Source organism: Alosa pseudoharengus, unplaced genomic scaffold (genome assembly GCF_046254945.1).
Source record: "Alosa pseudoharengus isolate Yale_2024_CS ecotype anadromous, Long Island Sound unplaced genomic scaffold, YU_APseudo_1.1 YU_APseudo_1.1_scf_11, whole genome shotgun sequence".
Taxonomy (NCBI): Eukaryota; Metazoa; Chordata; class Actinopteri; order Clupeiformes; family Clupeidae; genus Alosa; species Alosa pseudoharengus.
In genome coordinates, this window is record NW_027468576.1 from 33,417,623 (window position 1) to 33,440,154 (window position 22,532).

The 22,532-nt window shown below is 43.0% G+C and overlaps 1 pseudogene; it reads left to right on the forward strand.

Moving 5' to 3' along the window:
* Nucleotides 1–1,463: 1,463 nt before the first annotated feature.
* LOC143113707 (pepsin A-like) lies at nt 1,464–11,619 on the forward strand (annotated as a pseudogene).
* The last annotated feature ends 10,913 nt before the right edge of the window (nt 11,620–22,532 follow it).

Genomic DNA, 22,532 nt, shown 5'->3' on the forward strand with positions numbered 1-22,532 from the left:
TGCGGCAGTGATGGTAGTGCCATTGGGCCTCCTCAGGGCCCGACCCCTACAACGGTGGGTGAACTCCTTCAAACTCCACCCACGGAGGGACAGGCATGTGAAACTCAGGGTGACACAGACATACGCTTTTCCCCCGCTGCCCTTGATCCCGCATGTACTGAGCAGAATTTCTTGGGGACACTACAGAGTCCTGTTGGTGGCCCCACATTGGCCCGCGAGACACTGGTTCCCAGCTCTACTTCGTCTTGTGAAGGGCCAGCCTTGGCCTCTGCCACTCAGAGCAGACCTTTTGTCGCAGGTGGGGGGCCAGATTTGGCATCCCAGGCCGGCAGTTCTACAACTCTGGGCCTGGCCTCTCCTCAGTCCTTGCCTTTGGAATTGAATGAGGCGTTCTTGGAGACCATTAGTAATGCCAGGGCACCCTCCACCCGTATGACCTATCAGCAGAAATTGAGTTTTTTCTCTGGATGGTGTCAAGGTCAGGGGCAAGACCCCAAAACCTGTCAAGTGGCTCTAGTGCTCCTCTTTCTCCAGTCTCTCTTGGATGCTGGGAGGGCAGCCAACACTTTGAGGGTCTACACGGCAGCTATATCTGCATTTCATGTACCAGTAGATGGTCTTTCTGTTGGGAAACTCCCGATGGTGTCCCAATTTTTAAAGGGTGCTAAGCGCCTGCGTCCAGGCAGATCATTGCGCGCTCCATCTTGGGACCTCCCCCTAGTGTTGAGATCTTTGACTATGGCTCCGTATGAACCTTTGGAGCGATCGGAGCTGAAATATCTGACTCATAGGACGGTGTTTTTCTTAGCCATGTGTTCTGCTAAGATGGTGAGCGAACTGCATGCCTTGTCTGTGAGTGCAGAATGCGTGAGGTGGAAACCAGAGGATATGGGCGTGTCTCTCTGGCCTAACCCCTTTTTTCTACCTAAGGTGTTGACCCCTCAATCAGTTAACCAGGCTATTGAACTGGAGGCATTCCATCCTGAGCTGGTTGACCAGTCGGAGGTGGCTCCTGATTCACTGTGCCCAGTTAGGGCTCTGAAGGCTTATCTTGAGCACACCAGGCAGCAGAGGCAAACTCACACACAGATGTTTGTGTGCTATGGAGGTTGACAGTCTGGCCAGCCAGTGTCCAAGCAGCGCCTATCTCACTGGCTGGTGGACACCATCTCTCATGCTTACTCTGGAAAAGGTTTTCCAATCCCAGAGGGTCTGGTGGCTCACTCCACACACAGCATGGCCACGTCCTGGGCTGCTTTGAAGGGAGTTGCTATTAATGATATATGTGCTGCCGCGTCCTGGAGTACTCCAGTGGCTCCACTGTTCTTAGAGCTGCTTCTGAGATGGGCCCCTAGTGACACTGTTGGTACTAGGCATCCACAGTAAGACCGTGGTGACGGTCTGAGGGAGGTCGATATAAATCGTAAGTTATGTCCATAACTATGGATCTATGAGACCGACCGATGACCGTCACCACCATCTCTTGTCAGTCGGGAAGAATGCGAGGCGTTCCAGGCAAGAGGAAGAGGCGTCTGCTTTATGCTGCGGGTTCAGCCTCCAGAGGTCAGTCACATGACATTGTTGACATTATGGTCTCGGAACAGGTGCCAGGATGGCATCATTCACAGTAAGACCGTGGTGACGGTCATCGGTCGGTCTCATAGATCCATAGTTATGGACATAACTTACGATATAAGGAATAAAGAAATGCATAAATTATGCATAAATTGAGTTAATTCCTGCATGAATATTCATGATAATTCATGTACCCTTACCGTAAAGTGTTACCAACTGTTCTCCTCTATCTGTCATCATCCGTCCCATGTCGGATAAGCGGATGTGATAATTTCTTGTTTTTTTATAATTGTGATTTGGATATCAGCTTTAGTGGGACCGGTGCCACACAGACCTGCTGAGCAAATTTGAATGCGCTCACTCACAGATTCATCTTGGTTTACCCAGCCAGGCTAGAAACTTTCTTCTTTTTAAACCTCATGTCAATTATATTTTATCACCCCTACGATTTGCTAAAAGGTAGAATTGATTGTACTCAATTTTGTCCCGTACCTACACACTCAAGGCTAAATAGAGTTTGTTTCCAAGGATTCCCTCTGTGACCTCATCCCTAAATGTCGTATACCAATATCAACAGAGTGGGCTCAAAGTTGGGGAAAAGGATAGAAATTAAGGTAAAAGCCCACTCAACAGAAAAGTTGTGCATAGAAGAAAAGGAGGAGGCAATAGTCACATGCATGCACACACACATACTGCACGAACTCACACCAACAGATAGAGAGAGACAGAGAAAGAACAAGAATTAGGGATTCAGAACCTTCCCCAGACATACTGTATATACCAGCTGCCACAAGGCACACGTCACGTTTCATTCCTACTTTAATCATTTCATTGGGCTTAGTCATATCCTTGTCCTATCATATCCTACTCCTAGTCAAAAGTGAACTTGAAGAAGTGAAAATTGAACAATATGAACTATGAAAATTGAACAACTTGAAGCTACATCTATCATGTGTGAACATGCTTAACAAAATATGGTAACAAAACATGGGAACTAAACGTGCATTACGAATATAATCAGTGGGAGCCCTGTGCTTGTTTCCTTGCAACAAGAAGGTTCCATCTGGTGGTGATGGAAGACAGTGACACCCTCAGTGTGTTTGAAATGTCCAGTCGATTGCGCAATTTGGTCTTAGTTGCAGTCATTGCCAAAAACCTGGCCTCGTATAGATACGTGGTGGGAAATGGTAGCAACGTTTTCAGCGCTTTTACGGCTATCTCGGGATATTCTGCTTTGGTTTTCATCCAAAAACCCGCCAGAGAGGTTTCCTCATAGCCTACACACTCTTAAGACCACCGTCATTTGCAAATTCGATCAACTGCTCTTCCTCCTGCGCTGACAAGTTAGGACTATTCGGGATATTGACAAATGGGTTGCGGACCCACCCATTGGTTTGCCGTGGATCTTTGGAGGATGGGAAGTAACGCTCAAACTCATTTGAAAGCACAACAAGGTGATCGCGCACCAGCTGCGAGAGAAAGGGCCCTGCCTCAGTCTCTCCCAAAACCCCCACTACTGTTTGAAACATATCAAATACACCCCGATCCACTCGTCGTACCCACAAATCAAGCTTGGCTTTAAATGCAGCGACTTTATCTGCCAGTTTAAAGACAGTCGTCATTCTCCCCTGCAGTGACAGGTTGAGGTCATTAAGCAAGTTGGTAAGCGAGTTGACACCCAGCCCTCATCACTAAAATATGCAGCTAACGGTGACTTTTTTTCTGTAAGAAATCTCTGCAGCGGCTCTCGCAACTCAAACACTCTGGCCAGTGACCTGCAACCAACCAACTTGGATAGCTTACCACGGTGACCCATTCACCCTCTCTAACAACTGTGCCTCAATATCCTCTGACATATCATCAAGTCGCCTATGGACAGTGCTTGCAGAAAGCGGTTCCTATTTTTTTAGCTGCAGCCTCCCCAAGGAGTTCATTGCACATGCCTTTACCAGCAGGCAGAATTAACTCTTCCCCAATAGTAAAGGGCTTCTTAGATTTAGCAATCCGACTAGCCACTATGAGGCTTTTAGCACAGCCACGTTCACTGATGTGGTTGCTTTACGCACTAGTTTTTTGTCCTTCTTGCTCGCGTTTCTTACGCTCAAAGAACTCAAGGGGTTTGTCTTTAAGTGTAGGATGCTTGGACTCTAGATGTCGAATTAGCTTTGATGGTTTCATTGCTTCGTTTGACAACTTATCGCCAAATACCACACAAAGGACTTGGTGCATGCGAGTCACCGGTCTCAGCGAAACCATATTTTAAATATGACTCGTCATATTTCGTATTAAATGACCCCTTCTTTTTCTTTGAGGTATCTGGCTCACAATCGTCAGTGGGTATTATTGCAAATGTGACATTATTGCGAATTAAATTGAGTTTATTTAGTTTGCATGCATTTTTTTTTTAAACTCTTGTTGTAGGCTACGGCCCGGTTAGGAATGTCCCGGTGGTTGGGGACCGCTGGTCTAAAGCACTCAAATCCAGCTCCCTACTGTACATGTGCTATATAGGAACAGTATGTACCAGTGTTGTAATGTAACGGAGTACAAATACTTTGTTACTGTACTTAAGTAGAAATTTCACGGATCTGTAGCCTACTTTACTTCGCTATATAAATTTATGTCAACTTTCACTTTTACTCCACTACATTTCCTAGATAAAATGTATACTTTTACTCCGTTATATTTCCACTAAGCATCTTCGTTACTCGTTACTAAAACATAAAATTAGAAGAAATGTGTGCGACTGCAATAAGGGAGGTTTGGAGAATCACTGCTCCTAGATTGCATTTCGCACGCTCCGCACGCTCTATTTCAGCGCTTATTTGTTGCTAAAGGAGGAGGACACACAACTGAAACCGCCATGGAAGCACGAGCACCTACTGGAGGACCTCCCGTGATCATAGACGACCACCCTGACGATAGTGGTGAACTCGGTGAACAGGGTAGTGGTGAAGATAACGTCATACACCCGTGGCCGTATTTGCAAGAAGTACTTTGTTAGCTTTCTGTGAAGCTGAACACTCGCTACCTGTCTCAGCGGCCTGTGAAAGGTTATTTAGCATCGCAGGACTTGTCTTCAGTCCAAGAAGAGTAAGACTGAATCAGGCCCGGGGTGGGTAATCGGGAGAATTTCCGGTGGGCCGCTTCACTTTTGGGCCGGTCGAGGAAAAAAATATAAAAATATTGACATTTGTCACGTTAGTCTATCTTTTCTTAAAGTAGGACATGTTCCGCATTATGTGCATGACACCAACGCAATGCCTCTGCATGGTGCCTACGTGAGGGAGTTCTCCCCTCCCAAAAAGAGTTGGTAGGGTCCATATAGCCCGTCTTTTCCAAAAAGTTTTCTCAGATACGGATAGCCGAGCCGGCCCTGCAGTAGACACAAGCGCCAGGAAGGATGGATGGTAGAAAGAGGCCAGGAGAGACTGAGCAGTAGATCAACCAGTCGACCACTGAAAATGATGAGCCCGAAATTAGTGATGAGGAGGCCATGACTACAGGGACAAGTAGAGAGGATAAATTAAAGTTATTTATGTAAGAAAGAGCAATTACCCTACATAATAAACCTGTTTTCTCAGAAGAGGGTGTAGTAAAGGAGTAGGCTAAATCACCAAACAACAGCCTACCCATGCAAAAAACATGTAGCCTAAACATTAGTTCAATATGCCTCTTTGTGGAAGCGTGGGATAAGCTACATTTCAAAGGCTTTCTTTCTTTCTTTTTGTTTTTGTTAACTTGTGGAATAGTGCAATATTTTTTGTTAACTTCTCAGTTGAAGTGAATTATTATATAACCTTTACACATTTGTTGAACCATGGTACTATAAAAACTACAGGATAGTAAGAGCTGAAATGTTGCTTAATTTATCCAATTTCCACCACTACGGAAAACGTGGGCCGGTCTTGGGTCTGAAACTCCCTCATACCACATGACCAAAATGTTCTCCCTACAAGCAGGTCTTTTTTTTTTTAAAGAAATAAGTTATTTATTTTTCATTTTTTTTACCTGAAGTTCATACAAAAGTGAATTTCTGTTTCTGTGTTTTTCTTTGATGTCAGCTCTAAAAATATGCTGTTTGTTCTTTGAACTTAAGATAATTGTGCCTGAAAAGTCCTAGAAAAGAATGTGATTTTGATTTGATGAGTGAGATTAAGAAGATATGGGAACCCTGATATGCTTTATGCTTTACTATAAGAAAGCCAAAATAAAGTTCACAATAAAAGTTCAAAATAAAACCACTTGCTTTTTACTTTTACTTCAAATACTTAAGTACATTAAATATCAGAAAATTACTTTTGATACTTAAAGGAACCATATGTAAGAAATGTATTTCAATTAATCATAAAATGGCCCTGATATGTCTCTAGACATTAAGAAAGCATGTTCATTTCAAATACTTATATCACTGACAACAGTTGTCCGGCCAGGATATTGTCATTTAAAAAGTGAAGTTGCAGCCCTCAACTGATGTTGATGTTGTGTTTTGTCATGTCATGTTGTGTTTTGGCCTGAGGCGCCACCCTCCACCTATCTACTAATCACGAAGTCAGTATTGTTTTGGCATCTGGAGGGGAGGGGGAGGGGATACACCACTCGACAGTAATTTGAAACTGATTGCAGTACCAGTTTTGGCCACAATCTTACATGTAGTTCCTTTAAGTAGAGTATATATCAGATACTTTAAGACTTTTACTTAAGTAATATTCTAAAAGGTAACTTTCACTTCTACCAAAGTCTTTTTCTAGTACGATACTTGTACTTTTACTCAAGTATTGCTTTCTAGTACTTTATTCAACACTGGTATGTACAGCCAACAGAATGTTAATCAAACCCAATGACCCTCCATGACATAGTTTGAGACCTGATAAACTCTTGTGGTGTAATAGTGCCACCTAGTGAATCAAAGGCAAGAGTTATGTAGCCATATGCCAACCATTCTAATCCATTTTCTTCTCAACTTTCCCTCCTGACCTTCTAAGCTTTGCAATTATACCTACATCAAACTCAATATTCATCAAGCTGCTCATTACTGATTTCATACAGCACACTTCAAAATAGAATCACTTCATGTGAAGACTTATCCTGTCAGATAAGTTGAAGGCTTTAAGGCAAGAGCACTTGAATATGCAATCCACTCAAATAGGCCGCCTACTGTACCTGCCTTTCCCCATCTCCATCTCCCACCTCCAGGAGTGTCAGCATAATGGGAGTTATAAAGGAAGACCCTATGACGCTTGCAATTGAGCTTTGGTGCATATTGGTATTCATATTTCACGATTCAACATTTTATCCCTAAAACAAGGCATTTTTTATGATGTATGGAACAATGAAGGGATATTCAATAATACCTTTGTAAAAACGTTTGTATCTATGTCAACAAAAATGCCACATTGATTTTGAAATTTACCTTTCCAATGTTCTTATTTCTGTTTTGGAAAATATGCAAAATAGTGCATATTTCAGTAGATAATGCCTCATTTGCTTATTTAAATTTAAGATAAATCGTAATACAAAAAATCTTCTTTCTAATATGAGTAAACAAGTGGGTAAGTTTTATGGTGATATCTATTTCTTATACATTTAACCTTATTCACCTGTAGTGTCTCACCTTTTAAAAAATAGGTTTTCTGTAAGAGAATGAAACAGCTGCTCTTTTGGAAAGGTTATCATTACTTTCCATCTGGGAAAAATTATGATGATTATTTTATTGACATGTTATCTTCATCTTGGAAAATTATAATTATGTTATTTTATTTAGATAATTATGAATTGTACTATATGTGTTGGTCTAAGACCCCATTTCAAAACGTCTCCATTAGGTGTAAGAGCCAAAAAAGTTGCCCCATGGACCATGGTCAATATTTACAGAAAAGATATTGAATCATTTTTCAAGTCATGTGCATGCTCAATGAGTGATTACAAATCTATCAGCTTCTTATCACATTGCTTATCATACTGTTTTCTACACTTTCTCCCAGAGTATAATTCCTTCTTTGTGTGTGTGTGTGTGTGTGTGTGTGTGTGTTTCAGGGTGCCCCTGATCAAGGGTAAGACAGCTCGGCAGGCGCTGCAGGAAAAGGGTCTTTGGGAGGAGTACAGGAACAGGTTCCCTTACCAGCCCATGGTCAAGTTCCAGGCACAAAATGGCGTTGAGGGCATGACCAATGATGCTGATGTAAGTGAAGGATTCTAGAGTGCTAACGAGAAGAATATACTGCCAGTTCAGCTAGCTGGATGGATATTTATTGTTCTTATCAGCACATGAGCAAATGAAGGAATTTTAACTGTCACTCTGCAAATTCACTGTTTTTTTGCATCCATAATGTTTTGATTAACTGCATGTTAATTAATGTAATGGATGCCAGCTAGCTTAGCTGTGCTTGTGAAACGTTGGTAAACCTCACTACCCGACGCCTCAAGAGTGCTGCTGGCATGCGAGCCAGTAGCCTGGGCTATTGGCTCAATTGTTAGCGCGCTCGCCTCCCGATCCGAGGTGCTGCTGTTCGCGGGTTCGAGTCGGGCGTGTGCAGGGCTGAATGGCGCAGGTTACATTAAGAACTGTATTCTTTTTCTTAATTTCAGCTGTCTTACTATGGTGTCATCTTCCTGGGAACTCCATCCATCCCCCAGTCTTTCAAAGTTATCTTTGACACTGGCTCCTCTAACCTGTGGGTGCTCTCTGTGTACTGCAGAAGTGCCGCTTGCAGTGAGTATGGCGGGCAGTGGCATAGTTTAGGCCTTTAACTATGTCCAGCATTGCCTTCATTAAAGCGATGCTGGGTAACATCACTTCTGTTGACTTTCAAACAAAACCGAGAGCTAGCTCGCTACTTCCTTCCCCTCCCTCCCTCCCGTACTGCTCCCGTGCAATTGAAACTCTCCTAAATGCGCATCTCGTCTGTGATTTGCTGGAACAGTTTGTTATGTTTTTATGGGCTAGGTTTGCCCAGGTTGTTTTTGAGGCCGTTTTTGGAGCCTGGGCTGTCCACAGAGATGGCGTTTTTTTTACAGTGTATTCAGGACACAGACAGCTAGCGGTTGGTTAGGTCAGTGGTTCTCAACCTTTTTTCAGTGATGTACCCCTGTGAAATATTTTTTCAGCCAAGTACCCCCTAACCAGCGCAAAGCATTTTTAATTGAGAAAAAAAAGACTTAAAACAGAGCAATAAAACATATTGTAATGTATCTCCTGGGTAGGAAAAGGTCCCCCTCTAGCGACCCCCTTTGTCCCTTCCCCCAGGTAGACCTCTCAGAGGAATGGCAGACCCCACACCACCACGGACAGTACAAAAGTAGCTTTATTTAATCCAGACACAGCCAGTCGGCTCCGGACATTATAATTAATCCAATGACAGATGATTTGGGGATCCTCAGTCACAATCCGTGCAAAACAACAATCCAATAAATAAGCACAGCAATTCATAAACACCACAAAGAGGAAAACATCTCCATCCGGGTATCACAGCACACCATTCAAGTGTTCACAATAAAAGGTTCCCTGCACCCCCGTCACTAATAAATGATATTGCACTAGAGTTATCTGACTCCCCGAGACCCTCCCCTGGGGCCTGATGGCAATGGACAGCGAATCGAACCTTCAGGTGGCCAGCGAGGTTCCAGTATGTAAATTCCAGTGTGTAAGTTCCAGTATGCAAGTTCCAGTATGCAAGTTCCAGTATGCAAGTTCCAGTATGCAAGTTCCAGTATGCAATTCCAGTATGTAGGCTACGCAGTCTATAAGTCCAGCATGTAAGTTCAAAGGAGTTCTTGCAGGGGCTCACGAGTCCAGTAGTCCCACTCGCCCGCCCTCGGCGTTGGTCTAGATACTAAGGTTTCCTCCCCACCTACAGCTATCTTCACTGGCGGCGATTCTACTGACCGCGACCAGCACAATTCGTACCCGGTTTTGACCAACGCTCCCCCAGCGTTCCGCCTGGACGCTCCAGATCAATCTTGGACTCCTCCCGCACGTCGCTCACCTGCCTGCTCATATTGTCTCCTACCCAGGTGAGTCCAATTAGGGCAATTAGGCATCAAACACCGCTCCCTCATTATCTCCAGGCATTGCCCCCCTCAGTTCACCACAATATTCTTCAAGATACAGACGGAATTTTGCCAGCTCTGGTTTGGCCTTCTTTGCCACTTGTCCCTCCGTGTTTTCACAAGAATTACCGATACGCTTCAACCACAACATCGTTTGAGTTTTGACAGTGATTGACAGGTGATGCCTGATGGCGGGTGGCATGTGACAGGTTGGATCGAACCATCCTGGTATGGGGGGAATCTGGGTTTTTAGGATAAATAAATTTAATAGCCAACTGAAATATAAAATTCATTTTATGAACTTATATTTTCCTGAAATATATATTAAATAATTGTTTTAAAAGTATTTTTGCATGGATTCTACTTTTTAAATATATGTATATTTTAAAATGTCCCATACCCCCTGGAGTGCCTTCACGTACCCCCAGGGGTACGCGTACCCCCATTTGAGAACCACTGGGTTAGGTGATGTTTGCAGTAAGTGACATAAATGTTTTAGCCTTAAAAACATGTGGCATCGATTCGAGCACCTTTAAAATGGCTTTATCACCTGCTGTCTGAAATGGCACTAAAATGTCCCACTCTTTCAGGTAACCATCAGGAGTTAGACCCTCAGAGTTCCAGCACCTACAGTACCAGGCCACTCAACAGAGTCTTCAGATCGCGTACGGGACTGGCAGCATGACTGGAGTTCTGGATTATGACACCCTGGAGGTCATTATAGATCAATTAAACTGTTCTGATTGAGCTGTCAGAATTGTAGTAGAAAAATCAGTGCTGATAGTCCAGATGTCTTTTTTTTTTTTGGTATTTCACCCCGAGTCCCCAAGTCAACATATAGTGGTTACTTCACCTAAATGAGATGTCTACATTAGACAGCATTTAGACCTTGTGACTTCTATTCTTCAAGGTGGGCGGAATCACTGTGAGCAACCAGATCTTTGGCCTGAGTGAAACCGAGGCCGCGTTCTTGGAGAACATGGTGGCGGACGGTATCCTGGGTCTTGCCTTCCCTGCCATTGCTGCCTCTGGAGCCACCCCCGTCTTCGACAACATGATGAGTCAGGGTCTGGTCTCCCAGGCCCTATTCTCTGTCTATCTGAGTGGGTGAGTCTGCCATGTTACAACCCTCGAAAGTCCAAAATTTTCTTTTTTTTAATCAATAGTGGTTTCTTAAAGGTGCAAGTGACTGAAGGATGAGCTAAATTTCTTGTCTGTTGTTGTTTCAGGGACAGCGAGTCAGGCAGTGAGGTGCTGTTTGGTGAGACTGACTCTTCATACTACACCAGCAGCCTCACCTGGGTTCCTCTGACCTCAGAGACGTACTGGCAGATTTAGATGGACAGGTATTAAACAGGTCCAATCCACAACCAGAGGCATACACTGAGACGCATATCGATCTGCTTTTCCCATATGACATCATCTTGTTGCGCCATTACAGTGTCACCATCAATGGAAATGCTGTTGCTTGTACTGGTGGATGTCAGGCCATTGTTGACACCGGAACCTCCCTCATTGTTGGACCTTCCACTGACATCAGCAACATGAATGCCGGGGTTGGTGCCACCACTGACTCGTATGGTGATGTAAGTATTTAAGAAATCTGAATTTGTTCATTGACGGAGAAAAAAACAAAAAACAAAGGATTGTTTTAACTCAGGTGTGTCTTCCTTATAGGCAACTGTATCCTGTGATAACATCCAGAGCATGCCCGAGGTCACCTTCAATATCAACGGACAGGCTTTCACTATCCCAGCATCTGCCTATGTGTCTCAGGTGGGTGCACACAACGCTATGAGCATATTATAGTTAGTGGTGGAATAAATGCCGTCTTAAGCTTTCACTTACATGAGCACCATGATATGTGTTTTACAGGGATCCAACTGTACCACTGGCTTTGGTAATGAAGGTACTGACCAGCTCTGGATCCTGGGTGACGTTTTCATCAGACAGTTTTACACTATCTTTGACAGGCAGAACAATATGGTGTGTTAGAGCCATAGATAAGATTTCATATTTGTTTATTTGTGTGTGAGTATTTTTGTAATTTCTGTATCATTTCATGAAAGAAAGCATAATCTCAGTCTAAGTTAATAGTAATTTAAAAATGGAGACTTTTATTTTGATAGCGTGTGTAAAGACGCATTTTGGGCTTGAAGACTGGTAGATGAGAGATGGACGTGCTTGTCCGTGCTTTGAACGTGCTTGTCGTGTTGAGAGATTACTGAAGGAACTGTAATAGGAAGAAAACCTTTATTATTGTTTATGTAATTTGAAATAGACATTTTCTTAGGCTACGTTTATTCGGTGAAGATGAAAAGAGAAGACGCAGAAGTGGCGTCTCGTCTTTATTTTTTTATTCGCGTTTAGACGAGCATTCTCAGGGGGAAATCTTTGTTTATATGAAGACGCAAGAGTATGTGATATTCGATTGGATATGCATTCCAGACCGCTGGGTGGTGGTGTGATAGAACCCCGGTACGTCACGCGCAGACATTCTAATTTGACAGTTTAGCCAGAGAGGTAATCAAGGATCTTTGGTTTAGCCGTTTAGACGGAGACGCAACCCGGGTCGTCTTCAAAACTCTACACTCTGGAAGGAGTCTTCAGATTTTTGCGTCTTCAAGCCCCGATGGCGGGGTCGCCGTGTAAACGAAAGGCACTTATGATAAAATATTTTGTCGTCTTCCTTCACAATCGTTCTCGTATAAACGGCCCCTTAGATAAAGATTTTTTGTTGAAAACACGATTTTTGCACGAGTCATTTAGCTTTCCTAATTCCTGAATGACACAGATACTGGATCTGCTGCCATAACATATAGTCAAAAAACTTCTCCATACGGAAAGAACAGACATTCAGCTGGGAAAAGAAACAATTTGGACGAAGCTGATTGATGGTGAGGGTAAAGGAGCCATTCTCGAGATTGACGGTGCTTTGTAAGTACAGCTTTCCTGCAAATAAGCTAACGATGCTAATGGAGTTGTAAAGGAGCTTAGCCCAAGGAACTCGTGCTCATCCTGCCTAAATTACACGTGTTGAAGTTCATTCAAGTTTAGTTAAGTGGTGAAGATACAGAAGAAGACTACTGAAGGACATTTTTAAGTTTATGAGTGTTTGAAAGTTCGTTGGAAATTGTGCTTAGTCACTGAGTAAAATTTACAAGATGGCGGATAAAAAAGTTAGATGCAGCAGGTGGTACACCACTTGCAATTGACCACAAGAGGGAGCCCAAGTACACACAAAAGGCACTTGAAGAGAAGCTACATAGACTCATTGGTCAAAGAAAAACGAAAATGGCTCAGATAACAACCAAAATGAAAGAACTTGATAACATGAGAATTCATGGGGAGCATGTTAATAAAGTGGAATCTGAACTGCTGCAAGGTTTTTACAAGCTGTACGAAGAATTTATCATGCTCAATGACAGTGTTGCACAGTTGTTACCAGAAGAGGATATAAGTACAGATCAGTTTAACTGGTATGAGCCGAAGTCAGATGTCATTAAAGGATTTGTGATTTGAACAGAAAAGTGGATTAAAGAACAAAGGAGTATTGAAGAAGGTTGCTCCGCACAACAGTGTCTCAGAAGTAGCTTTACATGGTCAAAGAAACAAGAGTAAAGCTGGTTCCATCAGTGGGGGCGCTCCTCGGCTGTGTCTTGTACTAGTTCTGTTGTACGCATGAGAGAAGAGGCTAAAAGAGCTGCTCTACTAGCACAGGCAGCATCACTGAAAAAGAAGAAAGCAATGCAGTTGCAAGAAGCTAACCTGAGAGCTGAGATTGAGCAGTTAGAATTAGAAACTGCAATAGCAGCGTCTACTGCCAAGCTGAAGGTGTTCGAGAGTCATGATAGTCCTCGTGATGCAATGAATAAATATGTCAAGTCCAGGTTGCCAAGCACAGGTATTGGTATAATGCTGGATCCTATACAAGTGCTGGTAGAACCCACCCAGTGCGTGAAGTTAGCGGCCCAACAGGTGATGATGAGGAAGAGGAATATCATATCCCTGACGATACTGCTAGAGATACTACGGGTAGGAACCCGGCACGTGCAACTCGTGCACATTTCCATCACCCAAACAGAACCCCACCTGAAGATCCTCAGGAGCCCATGCCTACAGGTCACAGGATTTATGAAGTGATGCACTATCAAAACATGATCACTGAGATGTTGGTTCAGCAGCAAACTCTGTCTTTATTACCCAAAAGAGACATTCCTGTGTTCTCTGGTGATCCGCTTAAATATAGGTCTTTTCTCACAGCCTTTGACAATGCTATTGACAGCAAAACACACAATGACAGAGACAAGCTTTTCTTTTTGGAGCAGTATACTAGTGGAGAGCCACAAGATCTGGTGAGAAGCTGTGAACACATGCGGCCAGAGAAGGGCTACAGAGAAGCCAGACTACTGCTTCATCAACATTATGGTGATGAGTTAAAAATAGCAATGGCTTACATTGAAAAGGCTTTGAATTGGCCACAGATTAAAACAGATGATGCTAAGGAATTGAATGCATGCTCTCTTCTTGATTGGATGCCGAAACACCATGCAGGATGTTGACTACATGGATGAAATGGATAATCCAACAAATATGAGAGCCATACTTTCTAAACTGCCTTACAAGATGAGGGAGAAATGGAGACATGTGGCTTTTGAAATGCAAGAGAGCAGAAGGAGAAGAGCTAGGTTTGCAGACTTAGTTAATTACATAGAGAGACAAGCTAAGGTTGCCATAGATCCTTTATTTGGTAATCCTCAGGAAGTCGTTCCATCTGGCAGACAAAAGGAAAAAGGCACTTCTATGAAGAACCTAAAAGGAAGCACCACGAAGGGTAGCAGCTTTGCTACAAGCATCGCTCCTGAGCTTTGCTACCAGCATCGCTCCTGAAAAACAGAAACACTTGCAGTCAAACCAAGGTGCAAAGACAGACTGTGTTAAAGCTGGTCAGGATGTGTGTGTGTACTGTGAGAAGAGGCACATACTGGCGAACTGTGAGAAACTCCTGAAGCAGGCACACAAGGATAAGATTGAGTTTTTGAAATCCAAAGGTCTCTGCTTTGGGTGCCTTACACAAGGTCACCTTAGTAAGGATTGCTCAAGAAGATTGACATGTCAGGTATGCTCATTGAAACATCCAAGCATTCTGCATGTGCAAAAGGATGAAAAGGCATTAGCCAAGGAGGGTAAAAACAGCACAACTAAGACTCAGACCACCATTGCTGTAGGACAGGAGACATGTGCGTACACAGGGGCCGGAAACAGAGAATGTGTTTTGGCCATCGTTCCTGTAAGGCTCAAGTCCAAGAAAGGTACACAGAGAGTGGAGACATATGCCTTCATTGATCCAGGCAGTTCAGCGACCTTTTGTACGGAAAAGGTCATGAGAATGCTGAACCTTAGAGGCAGGAAGACAGAGATTTTGATCCGAACTATGGGTCAGGAAAAGCTTGTCCATAGCCATATCCTGTCAGACCTGGAAGTTAGTGGACTTGAAGAGAACAAGTATGTTGACTTACCTTCAGTGTTCACACAGCCTGATATTCCTGTCAAGAAAGAGAACATTCCTCATCAGAAAGACCTCCAGAGGTGGACTTACCTTGAAGAAGTACGCCTTCCGAGTATCAAGGCAGAGATTGGCCTGTTGATTGGCGCTAATGCTCACAAGGCAATAGAGCCGTGGCAAGTCATCAATAGCCAAGGTGACTGTCCATATGCAGTAAGAACAGCAATTGGATGGACTGTCAATGGTCCCACCAGGAGAGATCATCTTGAGGACACAGATGAAAGATTGCAGAGTTTCACTGCAAACAGAATATCCGTGGCAAGCATTGAAGAGTTGTTAATTCAGCAGTTCAACTCTGACTTCGCAGAGCGCAGCTGTGAGGACAGAACAGAGATGTCACAGGATGATCGGCAGTTCATGAAGGATGTGGACAGGGGCGTATCAAGCTTTTTAAAAGTGTGGGGGTTGTGGGATAGGAAAATGAAACAATCTTGCCAAATTATAAATAACTCCCTACAGGGACGTTGTAAGTATTTTCTGAGAAGGGTGCGGACTATATTGGTGTCCGGCAGTTTCTACCCCGAAAAAAATTGAAATTCTGATTGCTAAACACACCATTTTAATGCAGTTTGGGAGGGACAGAACAAGCAGCGCCCCTCATATGTGTGACTCATGTGACATGTAGGCCTACATGATCGATCTACCTATCACTTCACTATTTGACACTAGGCCTACCCTACATGGAGACATACTGTATCTCATGTTATAAATCAAGAAATAATTTCAGAAATTATGCTTTGTGCATATGGGTTAGCAGGCTACAATAAATTGTCCTAACAGACAGCAGCCTAATTTCGAGGTATCACTAATACCTAAATACATGTAAAGGACAGAATAGTGACAGAACTGTAAGCTCAAATTCAAAAACGTTTGAAGTCTACCCAAACATATGCAAAGGGAATATAAATAAATTGTGTTGCATATAGCCAGCTTAATTAATGTCAATTTAAAGATTATGATTAGCAGTTTCTATGCTTTTTCCATTAATAGGCTAGTTACAGGAAGCCACGTTGTTGTTTAAACTATTGTTGCTTCTAGCCCACGTTACCTCCAGTTTCACTTGCTGCAGGGACACACACATTGCATGAGCGCTCATAAGCGTTCTATTTGAGTTATAGCCTACATGCTGGAAATCTTAGTTCTCAGATGTAGAACGCAAATGTGTCTTGACGCCTCCGTTTGTATCAAAATAAGATGTTCTAAACGGAACGCGATCGTACTGTATTTAAGACATTAAGATCTCCAGTAGATGTAGCACTACGACACACATTGACAGTGAAATCAGATCAGAAGCACTGGGCATAACTTAATTTCGCAGGCTTCGTGGACCAGTTGGTTAATTGTTGAGGAGGCCCATAGTTTGAGAAAAGCTGCAGATCATAGACAGAGAAAGCATAATGCTCTGAGAACAGTAGCCAAAGGTCTTTCTGCACAAACAACAAATGCCTTGGTGCGCGCACCCCCGCTTTCACTTTGACTCTCTGCATTTATACATTGTGACAAAAACTGTCAGTCAGACAGTGAATTTTGGTTTACTAAATTAGCATAATGCAGTAGCCTAACAATTATCATTTCAATTCTACCTGAAATCTGCTCACTGCAGACGTTATAATGCCGACCCAAGTAGCAGCACCTTGAAAGATGCACACTTTGAATTTGATCAGAGCGGCTCTGGTTCTTCACTGGCTAACTTGATGTGATTGGCTGGATGACCATTCAATCAAATCAACAGACCTATGTGTGTCTCTTTGTGTGTGCGTTATGGTAGATACGGTTCCAACTCTTTACGGGAGCGTTTATTTCCATATTTTTTTCTTTCATTTTAATCTGGCAAAAAGTGTGGGGGATAGAATCGTGTTCCAGCAAAAGTGTGCACGTTATAACACCCACATCCCCCACGCTTGCTACGCGCCTGGATGTGGAACAGTCTTGTCAGTTCATTGATGGACATTACTGTATCAGTCTCCCATTTAAGAACAAGTCTATGCAGATTCCCAGTAATCGCAGCCATGCAGAACAAAGAGCAATCAACCTCAAAAGGAAACTCATTAAGAACCCAGAGTTCCACACTGACTAGGCCTTCATGCATGACATTATAGCAAAAGGCTATGCAGCAAAGGTGCCTGCAGATAGTTGTCAGTGCAAGGAGGGAGAGGCACTATGGCACCATGAGGTGTACCATCCCAAAAAGAAGAAAATCAGAGTCGTCTTTGATTGCACCGCAACATATCAGGGAGTTTCATTGAACAACCAGTTACTCCAGGGCCCTGATCTCACAAATACCTTGATAGGAGTGTTGACAAGGTTTAGAGAGGAGCCAGTTGCAATGATGGCTGATATAGAGGCAATGTTTTACCAGGTCAGGGTACCCCCCAAGGACTCTGACTTGCGTTTCCTCTGGTGGCCAGGCGGAGACTTGAATGGAACACTAGAAGAGTACAGAATGACTGTACACATTTTTGGGGCTACTTCCTCCCCAAGCTGTGCTGTAGCTTCCGAAGACCAGGCAGTTGCGCTGTCACAGTCTCTGAGAGATTTATGCTTAAGAGGTGGATTTAAGCTGACAAAGTGGGTCAGTAATAATAGAAGAGTTCTGTCATGTATCCCTATGAATGAGAGAGCTGTGGAGGTGAAAGACCTAGACCTGAGCAAGGACACTCTACCAACAGAAAAAGCCTTAGGGGTCCAGTGGTGTACAGAGTCAGACACCTTCAGGTTCAGTGTGAACGTGCCGGAAAGACCAACCACTAGAAGAGGAATACTCTCGATAGTGAGCTCAGTATATGATCTTTTAGGCCTAGTAGCTCCATGTATCCTCCCAGCTAAACTGATTTTGAGAGAGCTTTGCCAAGATAAATTGAGCTGGGATGAGGAGATCAACAAAGGGCACTCACAAAAGTGGCTTCAGTGGCTTGCAGAGCTGCAGGAGCTGTCCAGCTTCCAGATGGACAGGTGTATCAAGCCAGATGACTTTGGTCCCACTCTCAAAGCTCAGATACACAATTTCTCAGATGCAAGTGAGAGCGGCTACGGCACAGCTTCGTACATTTTGGAGGATGGACAGAGGTGCTGTACACTGCTTATGGCTAAATTCAGAGTAGCACCTCTGAAGAAAGTAACAGTTCCTAGACTGGAACTGACTGCTGCAGTCATAGCAGTAAAAGTGGACAGACTGTTAAGACGGGAAATGGAGACCACACTTGAAGAGTCTGTTTTTTGGACGGACAGTCTGACTGTACTCAGGTACCTAGAGAATGATGCTTTACGCTTCAAGACCTTTGTGGCCGATCGGGTTGCATTCATTCGAGAAGCTACCATCTCAGTGGAGATACGTGAATGTAAACCTCATACCTCTTGAAGCTATGTCTGCTGGATTGCGTGAACTATTCAAAGTCAAAGTCAAAGTCAAAGTCAAAGTCAGCTTTATTGTCAATTTCTTCGTATGTCTGGAACATGTGAAGAAATTGACAATAAAGCTGACTTTGACTTTGACTTTGAATAGTTCACGCAATCCAGCAGACATAGCTTCAAGAGGTATGAGGTTTACATCACTCATCAAGAATGACAACTGGATTCATGGTCCACATTTCCTTTGTGAAGATGTGCGTGAGTGGCCTACAAGACCTGACATACACAGCACTATGGATGATGATGGTGAAATCAGAAGGACAACCCTTGTCAGTCTCGTCAGCACAACTAAAGTTGCAGCCCTGACAAAGTTGGTGGAATACTACTCTGACTGGCATAGATTGAAGAAAGCTATTGCATGGATGCTGCGTTTGAAAGACTTGCTTCACTACTTTGCCATCAAGAGAAAGGAATGCAAAGCTGTTGTTGCTCTGAGGGAGACAGATTAAAGAAAACAGATCTTGAAAGTTCAAGAAGAAATGAAAAGATTGAGAAAGTCATTGGAGAAGAAACCTTTATCAGTGCAAGATTTGAAAGATGCCGAAATTGTGCTGATACGTCACAGTCAAAATGAGATGTATCCAGAGGAGTTGGCCTCACTCCAAGGTAAAGATTCCCAAGTTAAGAAGTCTAGTCCGCTCTACAGATTGGATCCTGCAAGATGGTGTCATCAGAGTGGGTGGTCGGTTGAACAAGTCAGCCATGCCAGAAGAATCCAGGTGCCCGGCTGTGCTACACAAGGATCACCACCTTGCAAGGCTGATTCTGCTGCATGTCCACTTTCAGAATGGTCACTGTGGAAGAAATCAGTTAATTGCAAAGGTCAGGCAGCAATACTGGATTCCAGGATTGAACAGAGCCACCCGCACAGTCATATCCAGATGCATTACATGCAGGAAACTGCACGCAAGGCCTGCAGAGCAAAAAATGGCAGACTTACTTGAGGAACGTGTACTCCCAGACCAACCTCCTTTTACGCATGTAGGCGTAGACTATTTTGGACCCTTTGAGGTCAGAAGGGCACACAGCATGGTGAAACGCTATGGCGTCCTGTTCACATGCCTAGCACTTAGAGCAGTCCACATTGGCTCACTCTTTAGATACCTCATCGTGTGTTAATGCCATCAGAAGATTTATCAGCAGAAGAGGTCAAGTGTCTACTATGCGCTCTGACAATGCCACCAATTTTATGGGTGCCGAGAGAGTACTCCGAGAGGCCTTAGAAGAGCTTGATCACTCTCAAATCAGAGATGGCCTGATGCAGAAAGGCATCGCCTGGATTTTTAACACCCCTACTGCCTCCCATCAAGGTGGAATATGGAAACGACAGATTCGCACTGTCAGGAAGGTGTTGAACTCTGTATTGAGACAGCAGGTTTTAGATGACGATGGTCTTCACACTCTACTATGCGAAGTTGAAGCAGTCATCAATGACCGTCCTTTAACTGCTGCCTCCAACGATCCCAATGACCTAGAGGTTTTGACTCCCAATCATCTTCTGTTAATGAAGAAACAACCAGCTCTACCGCCTGGCGTGTTTAACAGGGATGATGTCTACTCCCGTAGAAGATGGCGACAAATACAATATATGGCCAACTTATTTTGGTCAAGATGGACCCAGGAATACCTCCCATTGCTACAGGAGAGACAGAAGTGGCATGCTCACAAGAGAAATTCCACACGTGGAGACCTTGTGCTCATTGTGGATAGTTCTGCCCCAAGGAATGCCTGGCTGACTTGAAGAGTCCGGCAGACCTATACCCAGATGAAAGAGGAGCCGTCCGACGGGTTCAAGTTCAAACCAAGACTAGCCTATTAGATAGACCAACTAACAAACTTTGTCTTTTGCAGGAAGCAGAATGATTCAAGGAAGGACTGCTGACGGATCTACTATCTGAAGTTTGATTGATAGATTAAAATTATTATGTACAGTAGATGTTGAATTGATATAGATATGGCTCTATTTTGTAAGTTTGTAATTGTTATGCATCCCGCCTATGCAATTAGGGGCCGGAGTGTTAGAGCAAAATTTCATATTTGTTTATTTGTGTGTGAGTATTTTTGTAATTTATGTATCATTTCATGAAAGAAAGCATAATCTCATTCTAAGTTAATAGTAATTTAAAAATGGAGACTTTTATTTTGATAGCGTGTGTAAAGACGCATTTTGGGCTTGAAGACTGGTAGATAAGAAATGGATGGATTGGGGAGCACGGATGCACACAGTTTTTTTTGAACGTGCTTGTCGTGTTGAGAGATTACTGAAGGAACTGTAATAGGAAGAAAACCTTTATTAATGTTTATGTAATTTGAAATAGACATTTTCTTAGATAAAGATTTTTTGTTGAAAACACGATTTTTGCACGCGTCCATTACTTTCCAGAGTGCTTTGCTAATTCCTGAATGACACAGATACTGGATCTGCTGCCATAACATGGTGGCTTTTGCTCCAATTGCATAAATGCCATCCTACTGTAAGAAAATGTATCTGGCCAATGTGATGTATACAATGAAAAAGTTCTATAAATAAAAGCATTGCAAAAAATGATTGTCCAGTGTTTAATATTCACATGGCTGGATTAGAGCACAACATTCAAGCAAAATCTAGTCAGAATATGAGTCTGAAACTGCTCCATTGGGACGTAATTATGGGGCATGTTTCAACCGATACAGGGGGGTAATGCCTCTGCACTCAATTGGATAGACCTAACCAATCAGAGCAACGAAATAGCTTACCGTGAGGTGTAGGAAGAAAACACACGAACCATCCTTCTCCACAAATGCCTTAACATTGTTTTCTGGTCTTTTGTAAAAGTTAGTGCCGTCAATAACTCCTACAACACTCATTAGCGAAATCTAGAGATACGTAGTAGGGTAGGCTATTAGGAAAAAACTGATAGCCTATATCCCCTCCGTTTTTAAAAATAATTCTGTTGAACACTGATATGCTACAAACATGTTAAACAGCTGGGAAAGGCTGTCGCAAATCCCTCGAACAGGTGGTCAATCACATGTTACAATGCAACAACACTGTTTTCCCTTGATGAAAGTGAAACCAGTTTTCCCACATCTCAATTTTGGCCAAAGTTTTCAGAAATAATAATTTTCAGTGATAAAACCTCATTAAATAATATGCATTTTCCATATGGAGTCTTAAAAACCATGTCTCCTTCTTGCCACAGCGTTTTTGTTTCAAACAGGCCTAATCTAAGTGTGCTCAGATGACGTGATAGACCAGGCGCTGTTGCTCACCTGTCCATCATCGTAAAGCCCAATTTGATTGCTCCACAATGGAGCAATGCCAGACCGAACTTCCCGAGCTCAAATATTGTGGGCGGGACTAAGTTCGGACGCACCCAGGCTATAGCAAAACTGAACAATCGCCTCAAAACCAAACAATGTCTTTTTGCAAAACTCTAACCACATTCTCATGCAGTAAAACACATTTTGCACTGTGATGCACTTGTGATGCATAATGGTAAGCACAAGAGGAAAAAGGTAAACACAAACAAAGCAAATGAAGTAACACAACCAATATAAACCAGTTCAGAGTGCAAACAGGTTGCTGAATAATGCAGGTTCATATCAACAATGGACAGAAACTATCAGTGAGGCATTAGAGTGCATTGTAGGCTGTAGACCCTTTTCTCAAAACTGTAAACACAAATCCCCATTCTCAATACTTTATTTGTACTGGATTTACAGTAAATGTTGAATCCACTGAGTTAAGAAATATTTTTCAAACTAGCCTCCATCACTCATCACCCAATGCTAATAGTAACATAATTTTACCTATATGGATATAAGCTGGTGTAAGATTAACCTGCTGTAAAAAACAAGCATGTCCAATAAACATTCTCAGGTTTATTTTGGCTTCAAGAAGAAATGGGAATTACATTTCATGTAAAAATCATCCTAGCCTTATTAGACATTA